This window comes from Helianthus annuus, chromosome 10, assembly GCF_002127325.2.
Source record: "Helianthus annuus cultivar XRQ/B chromosome 10, HanXRQr2.0-SUNRISE, whole genome shotgun sequence".
NCBI lineage: Eukaryota > Viridiplantae > Streptophyta > Magnoliopsida > Asterales > Asteraceae > Helianthus > Helianthus annuus.
The window spans coordinates 22,663,582-22,689,049 of NC_035442.2; the positions used below are offsets into that span (position 1 = coordinate 22,663,582).

The following is a 25,468-nucleotide window of genomic DNA, read 5'->3' on the forward strand; positions in this document are numbered from 1 at the left end:
GAACTCAACAAGGTGACCATTAAGAACCGCTATCCGTTACCACGCATCGACGACTTGTTTGACCAGCTGCAAGGGTCAAGTTTCTATTCCAAGATCGACTTAAGATCGGGGTATCACCAGGTAAGGGTTAGGGAAGAGGATGTTCCCAAGACGGCTTTTCGAACACGCTACGGACACTATGAGTTTTTGGTCATGCCGTTTGGATTAACCAATGCACCAGCGGTTTTCATGGATCTCATGAACCGCGTATGTAAGCCATATCTTGACGAGTTTGTTATAGTGTTTATTGACGACATCTTAGTCTATTCCAAGAACAAGGAAGATCACGAGCGCCACCTACGTCTCATCTTGGAACTTTTGAGAAGAGAACAGCTTTATGTGAAATTTTCAAAGTGCGACTTTTGGATTCGAGAAGTGCATTTCCTTGGGCACGTTGTTAACGAGAAAGGGATACATGTGGATCCTGCGAAGGTGGATGCAGTTAAGAATTGGGCGGCACCAAAGACTCCATCTGAAGTGCGACAATTTCTTGGTCTCGCAGGATATTATCGGAGGTTTATTAGAGATTTCTCGAAAATCGCACAGCCTCTCACCTCGCTGACACAGAAGAACACGGCGTACTCTTGGGGGACGAAGCAGGAAGAGGCCTTCCAGTTGTTAAAGCAGAAACTTTGCAGTGCACCGATCTTGTCGTTACCAGAGGGTACCGAAGATTTTGTGGTTTATTGTGATGCTTCGATTCAGGGTCTCGGTTGCGTGTTGATGCAACGCGAGAAGGTGATAGCTTATGCTTCTCGTCAGCTGAAGGTGCACGAGAAGAACTACACGACACACGATTTGGAGTTAGGAGCGGTGGTATTTGCGTTGAAGATTTGGAGGCACTATCTGTACGGTACCTAATGCACCATCTACACCGACCATAGGAGTCTCCAGCACATCTTCGACCAGAAAGAGTTGAATATGCGACAACGACGATGGGTGGAATTATTGAACGATTATGAATGTGCCATCAAGTATCATCCGGGCAAGGCAAACGTCGTAGCCGACGCCCTCAGCAGGAAGGATAATGCACCTAGGCGTGTGCGAGCATTGCAACTCACAATCCAGTCCAACCTTCCTTCCCAGATACGAGACGCTCAGTTAGAAGCGTTGAAACCAGAGAACGTTCGAGCTGAAGCTCTACGTGGCTCGAGGCAACGACTAGAACGAAATGGAGACGGTGCTTACTACGTAACTGGACGCATTTGGGTCCCATTCTTTGGCAACTTACGGGAACTTGTAATGGAAGAGGCACATAAGTCATGTTACTCCGTACATCCTGGATCAGATAAGATGTACCATGACTTAAAAACTACGTACTGGTGGCCCAGCATGAAGGCTCATATAGCAACCTACGTCAGCAAATGTTTGACTTGTGCTAAAGTCAAAGCCGAACATCAAAAGCCCTCAGGTCTACTGCAGCAACCAGAGATACCCACTTGGAAGTGGGAACAGATCGCCATGGATTTCGTAACAGGACTACCAAGAACTCAGGCTGGGAATGACACTATTTGGGTGATTGTTGATCGCCTCACGAAGTCAGCACATTTCCTGGCAATCAAGGAAACAGACAAATTTTCTCAGCTGGCAGCAGTGTATCTTAAGGAGGTGGTTTCTAGGCATGGGGTGCCTACTTCTATCATTTCAGACCGAGATCCGCGTTTCACTTCAGAGTTATGGCAGTCAATGCATAAGCCGTTCGGTTCCCAACTCGACATGAGTACCGCTTATCACCCGCAGACAGATGGTCAAAGCGAGCGCACCATCCAGACACTTGAAGATATGCTTCGGGCATGCGTACTCGACTTTGGGAAAGGATGGGAGAAGCACCTACCGTTGATAGAATTCTCCTACAACAACAGCTACCATTCAAGTATTAAGGCAGCCCCGTTCGAAGCACTATACGGACGAAAATGCTGTTCACCTCTCTGTTGGCATGAGGTGGGTGATAGTCAGATCACAGGGCCCGAATTTGTGCTTGAGGCATCAGAAAGCATTGTGCAGATCCGAAACCGTATGGCCGCAGCTCGCGACCGCCAGAAAAGCTACGCTGACAAGCGTAGTAAACCGTTGGAATTCGAAGTTAATGATCGCGTTATGTTAAAAGTCTCACCCTGGAAGGGTGTGGTGCGTTTTGGGAAACGCGGCAAACTAAACCCTCGCTATGTAGGGCCATTCAAAATTCTGGAACGGATTGGAAAGGTGGCTTACAGGTTGGAATTACCCGCTGAGTTGGGTAATGTCCACGATGTGTTTCACGTATCACAATTAAAGAAGTGTTTGGCTGATGAAACACTTATTGTACCATTTCAAGAGCTGAAGATAGATGACAAATTGCAGTTTGTCGAAGAACCAATTGAGATTATGGATCGGGAAGTTAAAGTTCGGAAACACAGCCGTATACCGATTGTGAGAGTTCGTTGGAACTCAAGACGTGGTCCAGAGTTCACGTGGGAACGCGAGGACCAGATGAAACTTAAGTATCCACATTTGTTCCCCGAAGACCAGTCAAAACCTAGCAAACCCAGTGTTGATGCAACTAGTGAATTTCGGGACGAAATTCCCATTCAAGTGGGGGATGATGTGACACCTCGGGAAAACCAGTAAACGAACGATATAACTTACCTAGCTTCCTCAGTGAGTGCGTACCAAATTTCGGGACGAAATTTCCTTTTAGTTGGGGATACTGTGACAACTCGTAATTCGAACCTATTTTGTGTAACGATACATGCTTATGTGAACTATTATAATTATTGATTGTTATGATTTTGTGTTGTGTGTAACGGAATGTTATTTTGTATGTGTTGTGTTATGATTATGTGATTATGTTACTTGACCCGAAATCGGACAACATGAACCAATCGCACAACACTACACACAACTACATAAGCCGATTGGGCTTTGCACTAGTAATCGGACAAGGGGTAGCCCAAGTGAGGGCCGGCCCACTTCTCTTGTACGTACAAACACCCACCTCTAGGGTTGTTCTCCCATTTCTTGTTACAACACTCAAAACCCTAGTGCTTATTCTCTCTCTCTCAACACCCGACGGCAACAACTCTTGGCAATCGAAGACCTTGCCCTTCTTGCGGATCACTCTCTCCCTTTGCTTGATTCTAATCGGTTAGTACTTTAATGATAAATTGCATGATGATTGTTGATCGATTTAGGTTGGTCAAAATATGTGCATGTAACTTATGATCTAGACTTAGAATCGGATGTATAGATATATAAAAATCAGCTGTGATGTGATCATGTTGATTATCGGCTGTTATGGGTAGTAATCGTAGTGTTTGCTTGGTGGTTAGGACTACAAGTCGATAGGGAAGCTTACAAATCTTGTGTGTTTCGGATTGAATGTTATGATGCATGCTCATGTAAATCGTTATGTTATTGTTCATATGTTTAGATTAGGGTTCATATGAATTCGTGATAGATTTGCTTGTTTGATCGATAATTACCAAGATAGAAACTGTTAATTGATTTGGTAAACTTGGAAACTAATTATATGTGTAACCGATTTCCTTAAGTTTCGGATAGTTTAAATGGATCGCACAAGATCAGATCAAGTGAAACCTGATCTAATCGCACATGTTAAACGCACAAGTCATCCGTACGCACAAGTGAGCCCAATCACACAAGGTGCCTCGATCGCACAAGGGAGCCATTCGTACAAGGCTCCTGATCGCACAAGGATTGTTATTGGGCCATGAGTATAGTCCATGTTGGACTGTTATGGTTACTGGGCCGGACCGCCCAAGACCCCACTCGCACAAGCAGATCAGTCGCACAAACTGATCTGGTCGCACAAGACATGTCCAGTCGCACAAGGCATGTCCAGCCGCACAAATGGTAAAATTGTTTAACTGATGGGCCTCAAAGCCCAAACTCCAATCGCACAACCTGATCCTCCGTCGCACAAGGTGTATGAACCGCACAAGTTTGACTTACCTGTTTAGTGATTGGGCCGTGTATATCTGTTGGACAATCTTAGCTATTTGGGCCGAGTATCTTTGGGCCTCAACGAGTGACTCGCACAAGGCTGCTAAGACTTGTGCGAGCCCATTCTTATGAACCGCATAAATCAGTGATGATATATTTGACAATTGTGTATGTGCCATGAACTATGTATGCTTGTAACTTGTTAACTCTATGTAACCATACGTGCTTTACGTGAACCAAACCTGACTTGTATGATAAACGTGCTAGGACGTGGTTGATCACATTGTAGCTTAACTGAACTCTTCGTGTATCATACCGAGCAACCCCAGGTGAGTTCAATGCATTTTCTCAAGCATGCGTCCCGGTGGTTTGGGACAACTGGTAAACATTTGGAAGGGAAACTTTGGGTAAACAACTTAATCGGTTTTGGTTATTGAACATGGGATCTATCATCGGATTGCCTGGAGGGCAATGGGGGTAATTAGTTGATAGCGCTATTAGGTGGGAAACCTCACACCGGGCCGTAAGGACGGGCGTGAACTAATTATCTGGGTATGGCTATGGTTGTTAGAGGCACACTCCTCGGATACATATGGGCACACTCCCTAGGGTATCTAACGAAGGCAACATAGCATCGGTCGACAAGGGGTACCCACTCCCCGGATACTTATGGGCACACTCCCTAGGGTATCTAACATGAGCAACATCGTAACGCAACATTGAATCGCATTAATATACATCTGGTAACAAATCATGTTAGCAAAACCTTGAACTCACCAGCGTAGTCTGACACACTTGTTTGCATGCTTGTAGGTCGTTAACCTTGGAACATGGACTTGCTATCTGGGAGTGCTGGAGCGGTCATGGATCGAAGCTATTGGATTACTTATAATTAATACATTGGTTTTGAGCTTTATTATGAAACAACTGCTAAACGACTTATCATATGCTTCCGCTATATAACTCTTTGTGAAATGATATTATGTTTGACATTTAATCTTGGCAATTAATGACATGTTTTATTTAAATATTTATCGTTGGTTCAATGTGGTTGGTGGCTCAGACTCTGATGTGTAACACGCCTCGCGGGGTTTCCGCAGGTGGTATTTTGGGGGTGTTACACCCACTCCTCTCCAGACTATAAATAGGCCTGTCACATTACCATTCTCACTTATGTGACAGCCTCCCTCGACCGGACGCACGCACTCTTCATTTCTTCGATTTCTTCGCGATTTCGGTACGTTTTACGCTAGATTCTTGTACTACCTTGATCTACACATCATTCTCTACGAGATTCTCTTTTGAAATCTCACTTTTCACCGTGAAATCTATAAGATTTGAGCTCTTGAAGGTGACGTCATCATGATGGTTTGTACCAAACTATGGTGTGATGTCATTCTAGCCAAGATCTAGCTCAGATCTAAGGAATTTCATGCGGTTACACCAACTCTATGCTAGATCTAAACTTTTCAAGCTAAAACCTATGTTTCTCTTCATCTTTTTCTTGAATTTTCACATAAAACGGTGAGATCCGGATCTAAACGGACTGTAGACTTGATTATTAGTCTGGAGTCAGCTTGGAAAGGGATTGTTACCGGAGAAGACAACCGGGGTACGGATTCTAACATAAATATCATCACAAACTGACGACTGAACAGACCAGGGTGATTCCCATCCGATCAGATCGGCTGTACATTGATGTGTTCACCATTGTCTCAATACGTACCAAATCGTTGCTGTTTGACCAAAAACTTTGAAAATTTTGCAAGTTTAGGAAGGAGACAAGATACCCAATCGAGTGGCAATCCGATCGGATAGCCATCTGATTGAACAGCTACCCGATCGAGTGACACTTGTTTCTCTGAAACCCGGAACAACATCATACTTTGAACCTTTGTTCGTCGAGTGGCAGTCCGATCGGATAGCCATCCGATCGAACAGCCATCCGATCGAGGCAACATTGGTTTTTGGAACTTTTCAACACTTAGAACCTTGAATCGAGTGGCAACCCTATCGGATAGGCATCCATTCCTCTCACTCATTATGTCATCCCAATCGGATGGGCATCCGATCAGGATGACTGATCCAACACTTTGTGCAAATCCCGTTGTTTTGTCCGACACTTATCTGTTGTAATCTAATTAGGCTAAAACCTAAAGAGCTCCCTTTGATCCAATAACAGTTAACCTGTTAAGCAATCACTGTGAGTATACTCTATTCCTTTTTGCTTTAAACTTTGGGATGAACATGTATTCTATTAAACTACGATACTTGAGACTTTTGCAAACTAAACTCTATCATACGTGTATGTGAAAATTGTGATTCTTGTATTATATTTGTGCTATGTGAACGTTTAATCCAGGGTGTGTAGTTCCGCCTTAACAATAGTAGCGCTATAGGAGATGCACCTCCCCATTATTCTCGGGGGTATTGTTAGGAGGATTCTAGTTTTCCTTGAGACTTGGGAAAACAACAAAGCATCGGGATACTTGGGCTATCACTTGTTGGACTACGAACACTAGCATGGCTGAAACTATTTTTGTGACACTACATATGGATATGAGTTGTTTTAATCTACTACGCTATTATTCAAACTTGTATAATCGCTGGTACATTTTTGTACTGACTCTATTTTAATACATATTGTAGGCTGATAGATGCTGGAACTATGGAAATCAAGCTAGGATTGATGCTTAGAAACTCGCCTAGTTAAATTCTAGAATTTGAAACAATGATTTGTGACTGTATTTGACATTTATGGTCAAGTGGATGTTTTAGACAAATTTGGCATGAATCTTATTTAATCTTTATTGAAATCAATAGTGTTATGGAGTCTCATGAGCAATCTGAAGGCTTAATGCTTACACCCCGATGTTTCCGCCATCGGTTGTGGTGTGATAGTAATTGACTTTCGACAGGAGAAGCATGGCAAGGGATTTAGATACGCGGCTTGTCAATTCACCAAGAAGTTCACAAAGCCCAATGGTATCTACAGAAATATGAGATGCAAATTTGTCTACTCTGAAGAAAAAGCCAAGCTGATCTTAAAGAAAGTCTACAGATAGTTGTGGTTGTTGGTATTATCTCATTTGAGATAAATTATGGGATGGTGATGTATCAAACTTCTATATCTTGAAAACTTACGACTTACGAATATTTAAATTAAAATGATGTATGCTTATCTTGTTATTTATATTAACTTAAACCTTTGTTGTACATTCTCCATATATTTTAATTGCCTCTTCATGATACATTACAACTTAAATTATACTCTGTAAATTTATGGGCAGTCATGGATACTTAAAAGGCTTCAACAAAATTATGGACAGTCATCGACACTTAAAAGGTTTTTCTTAAAAGGCTTCAACAAATTTATGGACAGTCATCGACATTTAAAGGGCTTCAACAAATTTATGGGTGATCATTGTCATAACTTCACTTGAATTAAACTCGTACTACAAACAAATTTATGCACTCAACCTCTATTTAGATAAAGTCTGACAAACCAAAAGCTCTGTCAAACAGAAAATATGTTAAAGTAAAGTTTGTTGTTCCAAACAAACTCTGCTGATAAACACAAAGAATGTTATAGCAAATAACCTCTGCTGATAAACACAACCTCTGCTGCTGAATATGAATACAAAAGCATCATAACGCTAACATCTGCTGTTACTTAAAAGGCTCTTCTTAAAAGGCTTCAACAAATTTATGGGCAGTCATCGACACATAAAAGGCTTCAACAAATTTATGGGTGATCATTGTCATAACTTCACTTGAATTAACCTCTGACTGCAAACAAATTTATGCACTTAACCTCTATTTAGATAAAGTCTGACAAACCAAAAGTTCTGTCAAACAGAAAATCTGTTTAAGCAAAGTCTGTTATTCGAAACAACCTCTACTGATAAACACAAAAAACAGTTATAGCAAATAACCTCTGCTGATAAACACAACCTCTGCTGCTGAATATGAATACAAAAGCATCATAAAGCTAACATCTGCTGTTACTTAATAGATGATACAATCTTTAAACATTTTGACATCTACTGTGGAAACAAAGGTCTGCCAAACATAACATCTGCTGATCATTCCACAGTATAGATTGCTAACATCTGCTGTGCCTTAACAGATGATGCAGTTCAACAGAGGATTTCAAACATCTGTTTACACACGCATCATGATGAACATCTGCTGATAAACACCGAGACGGTTCAAGCAAAGGTCTGCCAAAGAGAACCTCTGCTATGGACTAACAGATGATGCAGTTCAACAGAGAATGTTTAACAGCAGTGCTTTAACAGACCATGATCAACAGATGATAATATAATAACAATAATATTCAAATTGTAGCAATTACATAACATATCATTAATCGAATCAACATACCATTAATCGAATCAACATGGGGAGATTGTATATACATAAACTCTAGGGTTTGTCTCGAGAGATTGTATATGCATAACATACCATTAATCGAATCAACATGGGGACCAGTCAATCATGGAAGCAACATAATTTTCATTATAGACATTAAAGTATCATAAAACTGTGAATGAATATACCCAATCTGAAATTGTTAGACATTTTCATAAACCTAACAACCATCATCGAAGCTGTAACAAAATCTAAACACTGATACACTAAACACTGTTACATAAGAAAAACTGATACATAAATACTGATGTTGAATCCGCTGTAGATACTGAACCACTGCTGTTACTGAGCAGTCGTTTTCCTTTGGTTGATCAGGCCTTAGGTACATAAGTGCTTGTCTTTAACAGCTTTGTCTTCAACAGTGGATAGGTCTCATCAGTCTTTAAGTCCATCAGTCTTTATAAGGAACAGTGGTTAGTTATAATAGTCCTTAGCATGATCAGCTGTTATAACCACTCCATAACCCTTTGAGAGGAAGCAAGTGTCTGTCTATTCAATTGAGAGGAATCATTGCATTACATCCCTGTTGAAAAACAGAATCAATAAATTTAGGGAAAATGGGTTTGAAAGATGATAACCCAACAATGGAGGATCTCATTCGACAGCTCCGATAAATTCAATGGTATTCTCAAATAATGCTTCCTATATTTTTGAAGACCGACAAAGACCGACAAATGTCCACAGTGATGCTTCTTTGGACATTTGTCGGTCTTCAAAAATCTAGGAATCATTATTTGAGAATACCCTTGAATTTATTGAAGCTGTAGAATGAGATCCTCAACTGTTGGGTTATCATCTTTCAACCCATTTTCCCTATTTATCAATTCTGTTTTTCAGACCTCCCAAAGCCACCTATCCGCCTCCAAAGAGATCGAGACAGCTTGAAGCATAACCTGGACTTGCTGTCATTCCATCAGTTGAGTATTTAATCCCAATATACCAACTGAAAATCAATCTACTCGTAATCACATGGTACACCAACGCAAGCATCTGAATAAACTATAACAAATCAAATACAAAATCAAAAGCTACAAACATATCAAATAAATTTCATAGAATCATGACTTATTTTAAACACATATACATCTATTTTTAAACACATATACATCTATTTTTAAACACAAACAGACATTACCTCTTCATCAATAAAGTTGAGATCCATTTTATAATCTAGATTACATTCGGAAGTTCGGTCAACGAACTCAAGACTTCCACACTAAATAACGAATCCAGCAAGATCTACCTGAAGAACATTTAGCATACAAACCTTCAGTTTGTGATAAAAAGAAAAAATAAAAAAAAATATCTATTTTTAAACTACCGTTGGTCTGTATAATATTCAAATCGATGTTAAACATGATGAATAAACAGACATCACCAGCTTTTATTATGTCATTGGGATTTCTCCTTTTACAAACATATCAAAATCAATCTACTCGTAATCACATGGTACACCAATGCAAGCATCTAAATAAACAATAACAAATCAAAGACAAAATCAAAAGCTACAAACATATCAAACAAATTTCATAGAATCATGAAAGAAATTAGGTCACGGATTGTTACCAAATTTAGCGAGAGAAGAATAGATGGAAGCATTGGAGGAGATGACGATTTGAAGAAACTTCAATCTGGAAAACATGTAACAAAGCTCAAGAAACCACGAAGAAGAAGAAGAACTGATTACAAAGTGTATTAACAATTACCAAAAAAATAACAATTACCTGATTTATTTTAAACACATATACATCTAGTTTTAAACATAAACAGACATTACCTCTTCATCAATAAAGTTGAGATCCATTTTATAACCTTGATTACATGCGGAAGTTCGGCCAACGAACTCAAGACTTCCACACCAAATAACAAATCTAGCAAGATCTACCTGAAGAACATTTAGCATACAAACCTTCAGTTTGTGATAAAAAGAAAAAAATCAAAAAATATCTATTTTTAAACTACCGTTGGTCTGCATAATATTCAAATCGATGTTAAATGCAACGCCTCCGTCGTCTTCATCCTCTTTTCTGTATCTACGGTTTTAGAGATAGAGAGTTGAGAGAGAGTAGACAGAGAGATTGAAATGGGTTTTTGAAATTATGATCGGGTTTGGATTTGGGTTTAAATTTATATTTGAGAGAGAGAAGAATTGAAGCTCTGATGACATTAAATGCAAATTACATATCCCTATAAGTTTTAAATTTCAAAGTACCCTCCCATTTTAATGAAACATCAGTCGTTTGAATTTTGAATGAACATCAGTGATTTCATAATTGAATGTGGGCCAGACCTTTGATATTTGAAAGTGGGGCAGTGGTTTGATGGCAGATCTTTGAATTATGATGTCACTATGCTCCCTCTATGGCTGCCACCTCATCGTTGATGACATAAGAAAAGCCTTGTTGGACAACCTCTCCTACTGACACATCAGTTTTTCTTATGTCATTGGGATTTCTCCTTTTATAGAAAGTATAGATATAGATATAGATAGATGACTATGTAGTTAAAGTTTGAAGTATTTCATACCTCGCCCAACTTTGTGTGTATATATCGAATTCGGCTAAATATGTGTAGCGATAAATATGTACCTGATACTTTTGAAAATTCAAAAAACGCCATTGTCCATAAAAATAAAGGTTCAATATAAACATGTATTTCAATCATTTTATAACTAGTCAATAGTCCCTCACGTTGCGGGATGTGGTGTAAAATCATTGCAGAGAGGTGGCGTAAAACAATGATAAGTAGCAATCGAACGACGATCAACATAATATAAAAATAAGAATTCTAACACTAAGTGACTCACGTAATGTGACACATAGACAAAGTAGAATTTATACAACACATATTAGAAAATCATGGGGGTAAAAAAAACCTGACGGATCAAATGTGACCACTAAACACCGTACAAAGTAGCCACTGGACGACGATCATATCCGAGAAAAAGCCTAAAGAAAACTAATAAAAAAAACTTAACTCATTTTAACTTTTATGGAAAAGTTATAAAAATCTAAAGTTTTATAATAAAAAACATTAAAGTTCAAAAAAAATAGTAAAATAACAAACTCATAAAAGACAAAATAAACACTATTCCCCATACATGTTATAGATTAATCTATAAATCTATAAATACTATATAATACATCTCCCATGTACAAAAAGGTAATTTCCTTAAAAATTTTAACATGTCAGCCGAAAAGTCAAGTTTAAACACCTAATTTTTTACCATTTTCTTCCAACTCTACCCCTACTCTCTTCATATACAAGGTATAACAAGCCATTCAGACGCTTGGAAAAACTCTCCCCTGGCAATCAATCGTGTGAATCCCAATCGTCTCTGCCTTTAGGGTTTCTTTATATACCAACTTCATGATCACTTGAATCTCTGTGATGTTAATGATGGTCAACATCGTAATGGTATATATTAATCGTCTCTGCCTTTCCTTGTTCCAATCGTCTCTGCCTTTCCTTGTCTTTATATACCAATTTCTTTATATACCAATCGTCTCTGCCTTTCCTTGTTCTAGTTTATCCATTTCTAGGGTTTCATTTTACTCATTTTCCAGATGTTGTTTAAATTTCATGAACTGATGCAATGCAGGTTACGGTGAGTATGATCGACGTTATGCCTCTACTCTTACCACCAAAGGTATTGGACATCTGGTCCGCAAGGGTACTGGTGGAAGATCGTCTGTTAGGTATACATTTACTCTGCAATTAATCAGTTATCCAGTTAATTAATTTGTGCATCTCGATAACATTATTATCGTGAATCTGTTCAATCTGTTCAGTTATTAGTTGTCAAATGACTCAATTTAGTGAGAATTGTGTTAATTTTGTGATTGAGGTGTGATGGATAGTTAGGGTTTGGATTTGGGGGATTATGGGGTTGAAAGTGTTGGGGGAGGGTAAGGTGGAGAGGTTGAATCGGTCGGTTGGGTATTCGAATGCTAGGGGTAATAAAATGAAGCTGTGGATGGTTAGGGCTACTACTGTGGTGTTGTTGTGGACTTGTTTGGTTCAGTTGATGGCATTGGGAGAGTCTTGGGGACCTAGGGTTTTAAAAGGGTGGCCTTCGCATGATTCGGTTATTTCGGGTGCTGCTTTGGATGTTAAGTTATTGCCGGTTGTTCCGGTTAGAGAGCTTCCACCCAAGAGTGAGTTCTTTGATCTTATGTTGTAGTTTTATGATGCTAATTGTTGTTATATAATACGTATTGATATATCAAATCTGTACCTGTAGGATTAACCTAGGGTTTTAAAAGGGTGGCCTTCGCATGATTCGGTTATTTCGGGTGCTGCTTTGGATGTTAAGTTATTGCCGGTTGTTCCGGTTAGAGAGCTTCCACCCAAGAGTGAGTTCTTTGATCTTATGTTGTAGTTTTATGATGCTAATTGTTGTTATATAATACGTATTGATATATCAAATCTGTACCTGTAGGATTATTCTGGAGGCAAAAAGGGAAGCTTCCATCAGATGCTTGCAGATGGTGATTCTACACACCTTTTCTTTAGTTTTACGTCCATGTTTGAAAATTTACCATAAATTAATTAATGCAGCGAATGCACGGAACAACAATTCTGGACCAAATGTTCAGATGCCAGTGCCTGGAAATCTCGTAGTTTCTATGCCTGCTACCAATCTTAATATGGGGATGGACCTGTTGAACCCATCTGCTGGATTCGGGTCTATGAAAATGCAACCAAATCACTCTCACTCTGGTGTCTCGCAACCAGGGGTTCCACCACCAATAATGGCTGATCAGTGGGGTCAGGTACACAAATTATTATTCTTCTGAATAATTATTTGTCCTTTTTAAGGTTACATTAGTTTGTTTTCAAATTATGAGTACGCATGCTACTTTATTGACAACAGGATGAGAGAGAATTGAAGAGGTAGAAAAGGAAGCACTCCAATAGAGAGTCAGCCAGAAGATCAAGGCTGCGCAAGCAGGTAATGTATACCTTGTCGTTGTCGGGGCAAGCAGTTGGTCAAATTGATTCTTACTATCTAGAGATATATTAACTCTTACAATATGATTGTCTTTTATAATAATGACTGAAATAATTAAAAAAAAGAAAGTTTTACCAAATTTATATGTAATCTATTTGGCAGTATTTTGATAACATACCTTGTTTTATCCAGGCTGAGTGTGAAGGGCTACATGCAAGAGTAGAGACATTAAACAACGAGAACCACTCACTCAGAGATGAACTGCAGAGGCTTTCTGAGGAATGTGGGAAGCTTACAGCTGAAAATGATTCAATAAAGGTTTATGCCACTCTCCATATACGATTTTTTTAAGTATAGTAGCATTGGATCAAGTTATACCGCATGTATGTTATTTATGACTTATGTTGGTTGGACAGGATGAATTAACCAGGTTTTTTTGGACCTGAAGCTGTTTCGAAACTCGATGCACATCTTCAATCTCGAACGAACGAAGGTGAAAGTTGATATCATGATAACAAGTTACTTATCAAGCTTATACAATTAGGTCAACAACCATTTCCGAGTTATCAAAAGGAATCGACTTTAGGATCGGATTAAGGAAGTGCAGCACTCTTATACACTCCATAACCAAGGTTATTGTGACATTGTAAAATCTTTAATATATATCTCATTCATGCATATTCTATTCTTTGAGTGCATATTCATAGTAGAGTTCTTCAGTAGCCATTAACATCATTTCAACATATGGTTCTTTGCTTAACAATACTATTTTTCACAATATCAAAGAGATTTTTAAGTGTATTTGTAAATCTCATCATTGCGGTATGCGGAAGTTTCAGTATAATTTGTTTATATGTTTTAACGACGTCCTGAACTTTGTATCGATTGAAAGTCTTGTGTTAATCGGGATTGTTCACGAGTCAAAAAGGTTCACGGGGCAGCTGGTTGAACGGGTCACTTGGGTTTAGGGGTGTGAATTTCTTACACCACCCGAAAACCCGACACGAAATTCACGGGTTTAGGTTTAGTCTAAATGGGTTCGGGTCAGTTTTAGCTGGAACCCGCGAACCCGTTTAGGTTAACGGGTCGGGTTTGGGCCAACCTGGTCGGGTTGGCGGGTTGACCCGTTTAACACATTTATACTATATTATATTTTTTACAATATATTTTACGTCATAAATTAAATGGGGTGTGTATTTTATGCCATGATTATAACTTAAAAAGAGAAATTAACATACATTTTATACTTTAAATATGATATTATTATATACATTTGTGTTTTTTAAGTAAATTTTAATTATAATATATTAATTTAAAAAAATAAAAAATAAAAAATTTTGGGTTGAATGAGTCGTGTTCGGGTCAACCTACGAAACTTTGGGCCAGGTTCGGGATTGTGTAAAATTTTTGGGTTCGGATCGGGTTGAATCCGCCAACCCGTGAACACGACCCGTTTAGCACCCCTATGTGGGTTATGGGTCACTAATGTTGAGATAATTCAAATATTACATGAGAACAGTGGAGTTGAATGGCAACTGGGTTAAACACAACAGTAATATGTTTCAAGTATTTTTGGAGAGTTATATTTATCTTTTTGTATTTAGGAGATTGACACGATCAGGTATCTGATGATCTTAACATCCCTGACATACTTGTCTAATTTTGTTTTTAAAATACATATACTTTCTCTTCTTTTCTGTTGTTATGGAGTATAAAAACTGAATTTTGAAATCATTTGGACTAGAACAAAGAGTGCAGGTTCTCCACAAGCAGAGAGATAAGATTAAGATATGGGGGATCTTTACGCATTGGACTTCGATGGAGTTATTTGCGATAGTGTCGGAGAAACCGCCATCTCTTGTGTTAAGGTACTGTTTCATTTTCACACTCACATTGTATTTTGTGTGTGGATGATGTATGTACATATATGTTCATTGATCAAACAATGATTATTCGACTACAGGCAGCCAAACTGAGATGGCCTGAATTGTTTGCTACCGTCGATTCATCACTAGAAGATTGGTTTGTTGATCAAATGCGAATAGTACGCTTGTTTTTAGCTCAAAATTCTTTTATTTATTGTTAGAATGGTTAGTTTATATGCCTTATATTGCATCTCATATTGTGGCAGTTGTAAAAGTCAACTGCAGAATTAAAACGTTGTGAACAAGAAATTCAGTTATGTTAGTTAGTTAGAAAACGGCTAAATAACTTTCGTATTGTAAGAGTATAAATGCCCACTGATGTCTTCATTTGTATATGTGAAATTAGAAGTTTACATTGTATATTTTCTTTGTCTATGTTTCACTAGACGAGTCCCTGCACATATTTTGTGCATACTCAAACTCACAGTTGTTCATCCTATGTTCGTGAATGTTAATCGATCCCCTATCCGACAATAACCGGTAGGCCCAATTGCTGGGTTGTGATTCTGTTACGATTTTCTTTGTTTAGCTGGACACAGTTTTGGTTTCTCTTTTGCTGGGCTGTTGTAGCAAATGAAAATGTACCAAACATCTCGACTTGGTGATATATTCATACCCGGTATTATCGACTCCGCCGCAACACGCGGGTCTCCCACTAGTACATATATATGAATGTGTTGTCATGTTTTTTTTTCTCCAACTTAGGGGTTGTTTGTTTGACTCTTAACGAGACTCATAATGATTTAGACCTCTTACTGGTTCAACACTTAATGGTTCAGACTGTTTATTTCGCGAGGAGAATTCTGATTGGTTCAGACATTTGCCTCTGAATGGTTAAGCATTATACTGAGTCTGAATGGTTAAGACTAAAGGTGCAAACGAGCCGAGCCGAGCCCGAGCTCGGCCAGGATCGAGCTCGAGCTCGATTAACTTATGAGAGCTCGGGCTCGAGCTCGGCTCGATTCAAGCTTTGTTTTCAAAGCTCGAGCTCGGCTCGTTTGTATTTTATCAAGCTCGAGCTCGGCTCGGGCTCGGCTCGTTTATTATCTATTAATTAGTATATTAAATAAAAATAATATAAATAATAGACTTTTTAGGCTTGCGAGCTCAATAAGTAAAGCTCGGGCTCGGGCTCGTTTACTAAATAAGCTTATTTTTAGGTTCGTGGTCGGCTTGTAAACAAGTTTAAATAAGCTTGGCTCGACTCGGCTCGTTTACACTAAGGCTCGATAAGGCTCGACGAGCCTAACGAGCTTCACATGTGAGGCTCGAGCTCGGGCTCGATAAGGCTCGGCTCGTTTCGAGCTTTTTCTCGAGCCGATCTCGAGTAGCTCGCGAGCTGCTCGGCTCGTTTGCACCCCTAGTTAAGACCTTTATTGGTCAGACATTTGCCTCTGAATGATTAAGCATCATAATGGCTCTTAATGGTTTAGACCTCTAACTGGTTCAGCACTTAGCCATTCAAAAGTTGCCAAACAGCCTCTTAGATGAACCAAGTAATGAATTAAATATATTTTTTAACAACTCTACATCTAGATAAAGTATGCCTTGAACACCATCTTAATACTTTTTACTCATGTAACGCCTATATAAGAGATCTGAAAGCATCTATCACTTAAATCATATGATCTGTTTGAATAAATACAAGTCTTGTAAGTTTTGTCAAGAGAAAATCATGCATTGGATGTAAATAGTCACATATACGATATTTAGGGGATCTAAAAAAATCCTTATAAGGGCAACGTTTTATATAAAAAGAGGTAACGAAATCGAAAAAACATCAAATTTTTCCAAAATTTACACTACTATCGGAGCGTTAAAGGATAGCGGAGGCTACCCTAGTAACATGCTAGGTCCGCCCCTGATTTTGAATGAAATTTATTTATGTTAGAATGAAATTCATTTATATCATACATGGATAATTATTTATGTCTTATTTGCAGCATTCACAAATACGATGTTTAGAATGAAATCTATACATATAATAAAGTAAATTAAATGGAGTACATATGGCATTCAATGAGGTGATCTTCATTGAGTTTTCCCGCCAAAGATGTATTTTTTTACTCATTTATCTCTATCTAATTTAAAATTAAATTCCTCATAGAATATATTTTTTATTCATAATTACAACTAATTCCCGTTTTCCAGATCTTATTTTCAAATTAAAATTAAGATGATGATTATCTTTAGTTAATGTGGAATATCTATTTAAATAACCAAATTCAAACTTAGTTTTCTAATTATAATTCGTCCTCTTATTTTAATTGTTCAAAATTATCTAAACTTTTATTTGGAATCGTTCTTTTTAACTTATGGTATTTAATAGATATTATTCATGTTGATTATTCATTAAACAAATAAAATATTCAGGGAATATCATAAAGTTGTTTGTTTGATGAAATCTATATCTATAAGAAACCATTTTTGTGACACTTTTCATCATATTAGGCCATGTCTTATGGATAATTATTATTTTAGTTTAATCTTTTCTAATTAATTATAAATAATCCTTCTACTAAGTATTTTTTAGTTTAATTATTACTTATATATTTATCTATTTACTTCAAATTCAAACTTAGTTATCTATTAGTTTTCTAATTTGATATTAGAGAAAATTACGATTTTGGCCCATGGGGTTATATCACTTTTACCCTTTCAGCTCAAAAGTGAATTTTTTAACATTCTGAGCCATCAACGTCTTTTTTTCTAATCCTTTTGGACCCAACGTCATTTTTTCTAACCCTTTTGGCCCCCCTAAAAGTAAATGGATGGGGTTAGTGTTTGGGGCCAAAAGGATTAAAAAAAGACGTTGGAGGCTCAGATGTTAAAAGATTCATTTTTTGGCTAAAAGGGTAAAAGTGATATAACCACAGAGGCAAAAATCGTAATTTACTCTTGAGATTAACTATATATTTGAACGTTTTGTTTATTTTTGGTATCAAATAGATTTTACGAAACTTAAAATAGAATTAACTAATACTATTTATCATTTCTACATTTACAAGTTTTAAATAAATGGTTAAATTTATCGAGACTTCGTAACATTTACAAGTTTTAAAAAAGGGTTAAATTTATTGAGACTTCGTTAACAAATTTTACTACAATATAATAATCTATTTATATCAATCTAAATATATATTTATACTATACTATATAATAAAACATTAATGTATGACACATATCATTCATTGTAACCATTTATTTTATGATTTTCTCGGTTCACTTCCAAACTTATCTTATATTAATTAAATAAATAAATGAATAATGAGCTAATATTAAATTTCATTCTACTTTAAATTTTGAATACCATTCTTCTATTTTTCTAATAAAATATTATTCTAAATATTAAATTGTTAATTTAAGATATTTTTAAATAAAACAAATTATTTATCACGAAAACCAAACTTTGTATTAATATATGAAATATTTTTATTTTCATTACTAAAAAATTATTATATCAATTTTAATACATAATTTATAAATCAATTTATCGGAATTGGTACCAACATTTTATCACTCAAATAGATGCTGATTTGCTTCTTGAATAACATATCTTCTTTTCAAGAACCATCTTCACAATCACCATATCTATCGCGTATCGAGTATTATCCATTAGTATATTGAAAGATATGACTTTTTATTATTGATATATAAAATTAGATTTATTAAACCCGTGTAATACACGTAGTTTTTTAAAGATATACCTTTTTATTATTTATTATACAAAATTACATTTATTCGACCCGTGTAATACATGAGGTTTTTAAAGATAAAAATTTTTATTATTTGATATATAAAATTAAATTTATTCAATTCATACAATACACGGGGTTTTTTAAGGATATATATTTTTTATTATTTAGTATAGAAAATTACATTTATTCAACCCGTATAATACACATATCTTTAAAGATGTAACTTTTTTATTATTTGGTATATAAAATTACATATATTCAATCCGTGTAATAAATGAGGTTTTTTAAAGATGTATTATTTTATTATTTGGTAAACAATATTACATTTATTCAACCCGTGTAATACACATGGTTTTACAGATATAACTTTTTTCTTTGGTATATAAAATTATATTAATTCAACCCGTACAATATGGTTCTTATAGATATAACTTTTTATTATTTAATATATAAAATTACATTTATTTAACCTGTGCAATAAATGAGGTTTTAAAAATATATTGTTTTATTATTTAGTATATAAAATTCATTTATTCGACTCGTGTAATACACGGGGTTATAACCTTAGATTTAGATATACATGATTCAATGAGACAGGTATATTTTTTTACTAAAAATTAAAATGATACCTTTTATTAACATCACGTGCTATAATTTCTTTAAAGTATGAAAAAAAGTAATGAATTTAATTTAAAACAAATAAAAAAAATAATATCTCACCTACTCCATTGTGAGGTAGGTACAAGGCAGCTTCGTCATGTGCAAGCAGATTTGGGGGTGGGACTTATAAATGAGTGTATTGAATGGTAACATATATCCTTTGTTTTTGTTGTTTTAATAGTCATATTACTTTCTAATTTTTCAAACTTATTACCATTTTGCTTTATGCCTCAAACGCCATTCCATCGTTAATTCCTAGTCACGTGTCCTTCACATGAGGAACACTTCAGTCTTTTCCAATTTAAACTTTTTATCATTTTCACTTTATTATTAATTCATTAAATCCATTTTCTCTTCTTGTCTTTACACATAAATTATTTTATATATTATAAACAAACATAAACAAATCTCAGTGGTTGGACCAGTTCTAAACTAGTAGACTACCACCGCCGACCACCAACATCTACCATTAGCCACCACCACCACCACCTGTAACTACCTGCAACCACCACCACCACTTTATCCCCCTCTATAATAAACCTACCATCTTTTCATTGATTTCTCACCGCAAACTGGACCAACACCACCACCACGTGCCACCCCCACCCCCACTATCTCTCTCTCTCTCTCTCTCTCTCTCTCTCTCTCTCTCACACACGACGCCCAACCATCGGACCAACAAATCTATTCCGGTCACCACTTCCAGATCCAAAATATAGATGTGAACATAGAACCCCTAAGGCCGGAGGGTGTGGAGGCGCCACCCTTGCCACCTCAGCCTCCATAGCGCCGCTCTGGCGCCATCATCCACAACGCCGTAATTAGGGGGCGCCATCATACTTCCGCCACCATGTAAACGAGCAAGGGGGAGGGGGGCTCCATCGAAGTTGATTGGGTTTAAAGGGGGGCGCTATAAAGCTCGTAGCCACACCCTCCACACCCTACAAGTTAAAGGAGGGGGCTTTAAAGCTCTTGTGTGACGTGGCAGTGATAAAGCCCCTAGCCACACCCTCCAGCCTAACCATCCAACAACACAAACAACCACTAGCGTGATGAGAAAACGAGGCCCGAAAAAATATCACAATCTCCTAACCCCCCCCCAATCCTTTCCACCGGTGACTCAGATCCGAAGAAAAACCATATCCTGACAATGTTTTTAATGTTTATTGCTTTTCAGATATGGGAAATTGTGACACCCGACATTTTCAGGTTAACGTTGTTAACAGAAACTTCACTACCTTAAACACTCATTCATGCATTACACTTGATTATGGTAAATTAAGTGTATCAGCTATTTCACAAATACTCACGTAATGGTAATTCGGGGAACGGAATTGATGCGTGTCAGTGTGTATATATTTTAGATGTTTATTTTAAGCCCTTTTTACATTTTTAGCCAAGTTTTTAATTTATAAAACACGATATTTACTAACACTAAACACACATATGGGCAAGTGCACCCATCGTGGACGTAGTATAGTGTTGGTAAGATACCGAGGTCGTCCAAGGACACAAGAGCTTTTAGTACCGGTTTATCCTCAACGTCTAATCAAATCAAAATGTTGGAAAAGATTTTTAAACTAAGAAAATAAAAACTAACTAAATGCTGAAAAATAAAATAAAAGTAAAAACAGATAGACAAGATGAATCACTTGGATCCGACTCGTGTATTAGTATAACCTTTGATTATTTTCGCACTTTTGTACTTGTTTAAGAGATTATCTTAGTTATTGTAGTAGGCCCCTCTTTTGAAGGCGACGTTACCCTCAACCCAGTAGTTTGAGTCAGCAAGGATACAATCCTAAAGGGTCGGATTATTGAAAGATAATGAATTAAGTTATTAATGCAAATTATGGTAGGCCCCTCTTTTGGAGGTGACGTTACCCTCGACTAAGTAGTCTGAGTCAGCAGGGATACAGTCCTAAATAGTCGGGTTATAGTATTAATAGTAGTTAACTTATGAGGGGGGTCAAAGAGTTTGGATCCCCGCCATCCAATACCTATGGGCATTGAAGGAGATCCTACTAAATTTGACCCAGGTCCCTTGCAGGACCTCTAAACGCTGAACAAGGGCAAGACCCTTACCAAACCGTTCCCTTAACCCCCGACCAGGTAGCCAACATACCTCCATATAGACCGTGGAGATATGAATGGTGAAAATCTTTTATTTTATATAGACAGTAAAATAATGCCAAGACACCACAGACAAACGATTAGGAAGAATCACCTTCAACATAAGCAACTAGTTATTAAAGTCATTAATACAAAACCAAATAAAAAGTGCAAAAGATTAAAAATAAAAAGTATTATACTAAACACTTGTCTTCACCAAGTGATGTAAGAGACTTATGCAAACATGACCTTGATTGTCAAGAACTCTTACGATCAATCTTGGATCCCGAGACGACTCACACACTCTATGATGGACAATGGATGATGGTGGTGGATGATGGTGTTGTGATGGTGGTGGGTGGTGGATGAAGTGTGAGAGAGGTGGTGTGCCAAGGGATGAGTTGCAATGAAACCCAGCACTCCTATTTATAGGCTGAACAGAAGCCTGGGCACGGCCCCGTGCCTGTCTGACATTCTCTCTCTTCATTAATTGTAATTCGCAATTACAATTAATGCGCCTGCAGTACTTTCGCCACGCCCCCGTGTTCACTGGGCACGGCCCCTTGGTGGGCAATAGAAGCTTCTATAGGTTTGTCTTTTCTGCTGCTTCTTGGGCACGGCCCCGTGCTGGCTGAGCACGGGGCGTGTTCAGTCTTCTGCCTTCTGCCTTCTCTGTTTTGCTTGGGAGGATGTTGTTGAGGGGTCGGGCAATCCACTTATGCTCATTTTCTTGTATTTATGTTAGATTTAGCTGTCTTTTTGCTTCTTTTGTTAATTTAAGCTCATTTAATCCTGAAAATACAAAAGGAAGACAAAAACACTCTTTTTCCAACATTAGTACTTAAAAAGGGTTAGTTTTATGCCTCATTTGATGTAATTTATATGTTTCATTTTACACACATCAAATATCCCCACACTTGAATTTTTGCTTGTCCTCAAGCAAAACTCTTTAATATGTGGCTTACACTCCCAAATGGAATGGATAGAAGAGAAGGTTTTGGCTTGTCATAGAGTGTCGGGAATCCAAGATCTTTATTGGGTTTTATTTTTATTTATTTACAATACTATTCGTTATGATTTATTTAGAACGTTTCATAAGAGAAATTACTTATTTGGGCATAGCATGCCTTTTTAAAATTCCATTTTTATACAAGTTCACATACCTCACGGGAGAAATCACTCACACTCGGCCGAAGGTGTAATTTTCTTTTTGTGAATCACTCGAGAGCGGCATGGAACTTATTCCTACCATAGGCTTGCCAAGCAATCAATCCTCCTCCTTTTTAACTTGTTACCTTTGTAAATATCAAGAGGACTTTTTGGGTAAAGGCTTGGGCTAAAGGTGGGTAGTTGGGTTAGTGGTTAGTAAAGGGCGAAAAGTGTAAAAAGCGTCGGTTTTCGTAAAACATTTTGTTTTAGTGACTTTTTATTCTTAATGAAGTATTTCTTCAAACAAGCTTTTGTTTTAAGAGCTTTGTTTGTTTATTTCTAACTTCATTTTTTTTAGTCACATGAAAACCGAGCTTGTTACTAAAATAAAGGGTAAAAATAAAAAGGTTTTTTTTTTTTTGGTGGGTAAAAAGGGTTTTGGGGGTATGAAATGAAAAGGTTTAGGCTCAAAGGGGTTAACTAGGGGGAGTTTTTGGGTAAGTGAAAAGAAAGATAAAAATAATGGTTTTGAAAGAAAAAGGGTTAGTCCTAATGCCTCCATTATTTACTTACTTGGGTTTAAGTTGGTAAGGACCGGGAAAGAATTGTCGTGGCAAGTTCTAGAGTCGTAAGAACCAAGCGGCTATTCACACAAGAAACGAAAAATGAGCATTTAGCGTAAAGATGTATATTTGTATGCTCAATAAAGGCTCAAAACTCACTTTTTGTGGGAATGGGTTTTTCTATGTGATCAAGTATATATAATCGAATTTTAACTACGCTTGTCATGCCGTTTCATAATTTTCTTATGTTGGTTCTTTTTATCACGACGCTATCGGTTGTAAATTTGTAAAAATATAACCTTGTTAGTCTTAGAATTCCAAACTTAAACTTTAGACAAGTAAAAAAAAATGAAAATTTTTGAAAAAATTTGGGGTGATTAGCGGTTCCAATAGAGTTTTGTGTAAGGCTTGTTATTAGGACTTGCAAAATTCAAGGTTTTAGCATCCCCCCCCCCACACACTTAAATTACACATTGTCCTCAATGTGTCCCAAAAATAAATTTTTAGGTTGATTGAATGTGTAACTTGGTGTTAAAAGCAAAAATTTATGTTACTGGCAGTCTGGACACGGCCCCGTGTCCGTTGGACACGACCCCGTGTCTGGCAAAAATCTGCAGAAAAGTAACCAAACAGCAGGTCTGGGAGGTGAGCACGGGGGCGTGTCGGCCGGGCACGTCCCCGTGTGGACAGTCTGTAAGCTTGAAAAATAGGTTCCTTCCTCCGGTTTCCCATCCTGGCTTTATGAGTGCTAATGCTTAGCACTCTAAGCCTTGGTTTGTACCTGTTTCATCACTACATACCACACCAAGTAATACCAACATCCTAAATTACCATAGTTAATTGTTCAAAGCATAGAGTAAAAGAAAAATAAAACAGAAAATAAAAGTAGTTAGGGAAAGTAAATTGTTCAACACTTGGCACGCAGGCCACAAACTGTTTCGATAGATAAAGGGACTTTAACCTGTGGGCTTTCCATCAACCCGCTCCTGCTCCTTCAACCCCCTAGTCCATGTCCTCATCGCTGTCATCACCTCCATCCCCATGACCCGCCATATACTCCCGGATGCTGCCGATGTCGTCTTGTATATCGTTGATGTTTCGTTCGACAGCTCCGACCTGGTGGTATGTATTGTTGGCGAGGTTGTAGGCGTTCCTGGTGCACATGAGGTTTTCCTGCAAAAGATCATGTAAACTTTGAAAGTTAGGAAAACCGCCTCCTTGTGAGGAGGATTGACCCGGATCACCATGGGGTTGATACTGGTAGTGCGGAGGTGGTGCGTGAAGAACTAGGGCCTCCTGCGGGTTCCATGCATGGCCTTGCATCCTCTGGAAGCTCACTGACCCGTCTTCCGCCTCATAAAGTAAGTTCATGGCTCGGCAAATGTGATAGTCAACTCGTCCCGACCATGGGCTCCTTTCAAAGGACCTAGGGATGCGTGTAAAGTGCTTGAAGAGGCGGTACACCCATCCTCCAAAGAAGATGGGTGTTGGAGTACGAGCAACGCGGTTGAGATGCATGTTTCGCAGCAGGAGATAGGGAACATCAAGGGCCCTTCGGTTGTGGATGCAGTGAAGGACTACCAAATCTTTCAACCCCACAACGCCACTACTGTCGTGACGTTGGTTAAGAGAGTAGGTGAGGAGCCTATGAATGTAGCGATAGAGTCGATCCCTCAGCTTAGTACTCTTGGTGCTGCTAGGGTTGTAGATTCCTTCACCGATTTGGGCCCATGCGGCTTGACGTTCATTTTCGTCCAAATCTCGTAATCCCCCGGTATTTTCCTCATTCCCCGATTCTTCTTCAGCGTACAATCCCACTATTGCTCCGAATTGAGCCATAGAGATCGAGTACCTCGTCCCACCACATCGAAATGCAACCCCTTCATTGTCGAATGGGTCACACCTTGAAGTGAAGGTAAATGTACTATAGAACTCCATGGTGCATTGATGCACCGACCGAAGCCGAGTGGTTAATGCAACCCCTAGTGGTCC

General features: G+C 37.8%; 1 pseudogene; it reads left to right on the forward strand.

Annotated features, from left to right (window-relative positions):
* Positions 1-12,423: 12,423 nt before the first annotated feature.
* LOC110884172 lies at positions 12,424-15,656 on the forward strand (annotated as a pseudogene).
* Positions 15,657-25,468: the final 9,812 nt, after the last annotated feature.